This window comes from Cynoglossus semilaevis, chromosome 19 (assembly GCF_000523025.1).
Source record: "Cynoglossus semilaevis isolate Cse_v1.0 chromosome 19, Cse_v1.0, whole genome shotgun sequence".
NCBI classification, from domain to species: Eukaryota; Metazoa; Chordata; class Actinopteri; order Pleuronectiformes; family Cynoglossidae; genus Cynoglossus; species Cynoglossus semilaevis.
This window is the reverse complement of record NC_024325.1, coordinates 16,075,619-16,080,397: the sequence shown is the minus strand read 5'-3', so window position 1 is coordinate 16,080,397 and position 4,779 is coordinate 16,075,619.

The window sequence follows — 4,779 nt, the reverse complement described above, 5'->3', positions numbered from 1 at the left end:
ACTATTTTTGGAGAGTAGGTACTGATTACGACAGACCTGCACCGAGGAGGAGGAGGAGGAGGAGGAGGAAGAGGAGAGAGAAAAATAAAAAAAGCTGGTGTGTCTCTGTGTTCTGACGAAGAAGAGAAGGAGAGCTGCAGGGCTGCTTCCTCACCTCCGAGGTTCCCCGAGGCAGGAGAGGAGTTCTGTTCCTCTGTTCCTCTGTTCCTCCGTTCTGGAATGATCGTGTTTGGGTGAACGAGGACGAGAATGAGACAGAGCCGAGCTTTAATCCTGCGACTGATGCACCAGGTCACATGTCATTTGGTGACAAATAAGGCGTCTTTTACACCCGGCTGTAAAATGAACAGTTTCAGTTCCAGTCGTTTTATGACCCGTGCTCCTCCTGCCGTGATGGGACGGTGATCTAACACCGCTGTCCGTCCACGGCCGTAGAACTCTAGCTAACAAGCTAATATGTCCTCTCTGGAAATGAATGTGGCACTCTAGCTAACAAGCTAATATGTCCTCCCTGGAAATGAAATGAATGTGGAGATAAAATATAAAATATAAAATACATGTCAATGATGTGTTTGTATTTTTCTAACACGTCATTTTCATTCTTTTTGTTCAGCTGTGAGTCTGACAGTTTAAACTTTACAAACGATGTTGATACACGTTGGAAAAATCCAATTATGGGAAGAAAACGAGACGTCGGCTGAAGTGTGTTTGGAACGCTGCCTCCGGTGGATGTGCAGCTGGTGGAGCTGGAACACCAGGAACCAGGAAGTACGACGGCAGCTGGGAAAGCCACACAAATCGACGAGTTCTTCCCCCTAGAAATTTGACATTCAAACCACCATAATAGAGGGGCACGATGGGGGAGAGATACAAACCCCCACAATAGAGGTGCACGGGGGGGGAGATACGGGAAGGGGGTGTGGGGGAGAGACAATAAATCATTAACGACTGTGTGAAGTATTGGATTTTTTTTTTGTTTTGGGTTTTTTTGTTTGAGCCGGACATGAGCTGGTTACTGATGGATTCATTCACATTTTCTATCGCTTGGTCGGTCTTAGCCTCAAGGGAGGGGGGGAGAGAGGGCCGGGAGGTGAAGCTAATACCAACAGTCGGCGTCTGTCGTCTGGACAGTTGTCAGTCAATCACGTCAACAAATCTGTTCACACTCCACACTGACATCTATACTCATTTAGGAGGTAACAATACAACGACCCCCCTGGTGGACAAAGTTGAGATGACGGCTAAAACACCATGACTCAGTACCAGGGTTGGATCTGGTACTAAGTATTCCAGGTAGCAGTTCGGTGCTGGTCCGACGTCGCTCCGCGCTGACTTTCATGTTGGATGAAGAGAAGTTTTCATCCCTTTGTTGCCGTCGCCCCCTGACAGAGTTCAGGGGGTTTATAAAGAAGGGCCTAATTGCCCCACAACAGCAGATTCAAAAGTTAAAACCTTCCCCCCACCTACCTCCACACCCCCGGTGTCCCTTTGTACTGACGGGGGAGATAAACCAATCTGCAAGTAATTAAAAAGTTCAAGTCTGCGGAGGCACAAATGTGAGATGACGACGACGGCGGCGACGACGGCGACGGTGCTGAAGTTCAGAGATGTGAGAGACAAAAGCTGCAGAAGTTTTCAGAGGGTGTGTACTCCCCCTCCTCCAACCCCGACACCCCTCACCCTCACCCCACCTCCCCCACCATCCCTGAAAAGCAATTGTCAGAGCTCAGTGACATGAGAGGGCTTTTAAAGTGCAGGTGCATCGTGGGCCATGAGTTCAGTCAGGGGGAAAGAAATAGAAATGGAACAAATCCAGACGGTCAGAACGGCCGGTGATGAAACGCAGGGTCAGAGATGAGAGTGGGAGGAAACGATCCTGGTGGAGGGTTCAAAGCTCAGAGAACGACACAGAAGTCCAGGCCTCGCCTTCCACCGACTGTCAGCTCTCTCAACCTCATTAAAAAAAAAAACTCCAAATGTTCTTTACGACTATCTGAGGCACCAGGAATATTTGGATAAACACCAGGCGACGACGCCGACGCCAACGACAACGACGACGACGACCTGCCGCCGAGACCAGCGACAAACACGGGCAGATTAAATGACCTGTTTCACATCAGCGCCAGTCCATAAATGGTTAATAAAATTGGACGGGAGCCGTCTTATAAACGCACCATCATCGTAACGTCCAATTTATGGCATTATCACATTACCTCTCCATGGAAGACGAACACAATAGTCGTATAAATGTGTGTCCGCAAAACAGAATCTGCTTCTCAACAGTCCTCCAGAGAACCCATTTCACAAAGTGTCGGCTTTAGTGGCCCACTTTCGTGGCCCCCTTTCACAGGCTGCAGCCCAGTCCTATTGGCTGTTTAGCAGCAGTTGTGTATCACTGTAGGGCAATGTTTTTTCGCCGTGGCGGGAGGACGAGTTCGGAAACAAAAATCCAATCAGCGGCAGCCTTGGAGCTGCGCAACCTTTACATACATTTACAAACTGTTTGTTTGTTGGATTTACACTCCTGCCAACGACGAGACGAGACGTGACGTTTGTCAAATAAAGTCTCTCCACCAGGGACGTTCAATCACAACTTCTGTCGGAGCAGATCTTCGAACCACGGAAAAATAAACAGGAGGTTGAAAAATGAACAAAAAAAAAAAAAAATGGCCCAAAACATGAGAATAAATTCAAAAAGTTTGTTGTTTTGATTTGAAATAAACCCATTGGTTTGGAGCCCGGAGTCGTTGTCTTTTCATATGAACGTAAAACTGACAATTTTCATTCACTTCATTTATTTTTATTGCAGTTTTTTTAACCTGGAACTCGACAGTGAACTGTCCGTCCAAACTCTCTGGCTCACGGACCAAGACGAGGTTCAAAATTTGACTGGCAACCCAGTTCAATACTGGGTGGATGTCTAAGGCTGGGCATAATAATTTTAAATAAAATCTACGAGAGAAAACCTACATTTTCAAAGATATTTTGGCGCATTTGATGTATCATCGCCCTCTAGTGTCATCGACAGAAATCACATTTATATTTGTTGTATAATGCATGAAACAGAAGGATTGACATCAGTCTTTATTATTTGTTTTTACCAGTACTTAGTGGGCCGGATTAGAGAGTCTGATGGGCCATATCTGGCCCGCGGGCCGTAGTTTGCCCAGGTCTGTTCAAGTCATACAAATGTGTGTATGTGTGTTGTGCCCAGGTCTGTTCAAGTCATACAAATGACTGAGAGTGTTGAATTCATGGTCCTAATCTACTGTGGACATTTCTCAAATTTTCAAAAAGACTGGGCCGCTCTGAGAAGGTGTCTGAACCACAAGTGGTCCTCTGGCCACTGTTTGAGAAACTGTACACACAGCTGACGATGAAGTTAAAATGTTCGGCTGAGTTTTTTGTTTTATTTTTTTCTTTTGAACTTGGACTTTTTTTCTTTTTGGTTCTCAGACCTAGTTGCTTGTTTTTACCACAGGATCTGGCAACCCCTCTAATTGATGAGTGGATGCAGGTGTGAGTTCACACTGGTGTTGGAGATGATCAGCACAGCCTGGAAACATCAAGGACGTCTGGAGCTCTCTCTCTCTCTTCGTTCCTTTTGTTCGTTTTGTTCCAGAAGAAATAGAAGTTTGAGTTGAGAAAAAATCCGACTGCGTGAGGTTTAAGGTGGAGCTGAAGCTTCTGGTCTCACCTGGTCTCACCTGGTCTCACCTGGTCCACGAGCCTGGTCGTCCACGTCGACACTTTGACAGGTACAGTTCTCCGCCTCACATCTGAGCCTCCTGATTGGACGGCGACGGTTTCCTGTGAGATAAAGACGCTCGGTGATCGTCTGACTTCTTATTTAACTCTCTGAAATATAACAAGTCCATTTATTTCCCATCATCCCCTGCTGCTGCTGCTGTTCTCTCGGCTCTGACTGACAGTGCAGCGTGAAGAAATGGATTTAATGGCTCATCCATCATTGAAGTGTATAACAGAGCCCAGGGCAGACAAACGATCCCAGAGTGATGGAGCCGTTCACACTAACATTTGATCATGTTGTGTTTACTAATGTGAATAATCTTCTCGCTACGTTTACGCTGCCGTCGGTAAACATCTCAACTACGACAACGCGTTTACGCTGCCGTCGGTAAACATCTCGACTACGACAACGACGACTTTATTCTGTCAGTTTTTTTTTAATTTTCCTGCCACCAGGGGGACGGTTCCAAACGTAACAAACAAAGATGTTTGTTTTACAAAAAAAAAAAAAAAAAAAAAATGCCTCCTCCTGTTCCCCCTGAGTCTCTGGGAGGTTTGTTGCGTTACCTGACAGTTTGGCATACGCCAAGACAACAGCATACATGACAGAAAAAAAAAAAAAAAAATCAATACCATGGCTTTAAAATCATGGGCACAGATGACTAAACATAATGACCTCGATCTGACCCCCGCCCCCCAACTTTTTATGTATACAGAATATGTATATGTATATATTTGTATGCATGTGTGTTTTTTAAAAGTATTATGGTTATAGTGTAGTGGTATTGCTGAGACCTTGGTGCCCCTCCCCCCCCCGTTCTAAATGACTGGTGGTTCTCAACATGTGGCGTTTCCTGTTATGATGGTACGTTGTTATTTTCTCACTCTGTAGTTGAGTTCTTTTCTTTCTTTCTTTTTTGTCTTTACTTCCTGTGTCCCTTTGTTTGTGTTCCCCTTTCATGTGTCCGGACCCATTTGTCCCCCCCCCCCCCCCCCCCCCCCCCCCCCCCCCCCCCTTTTCCCTCCCCC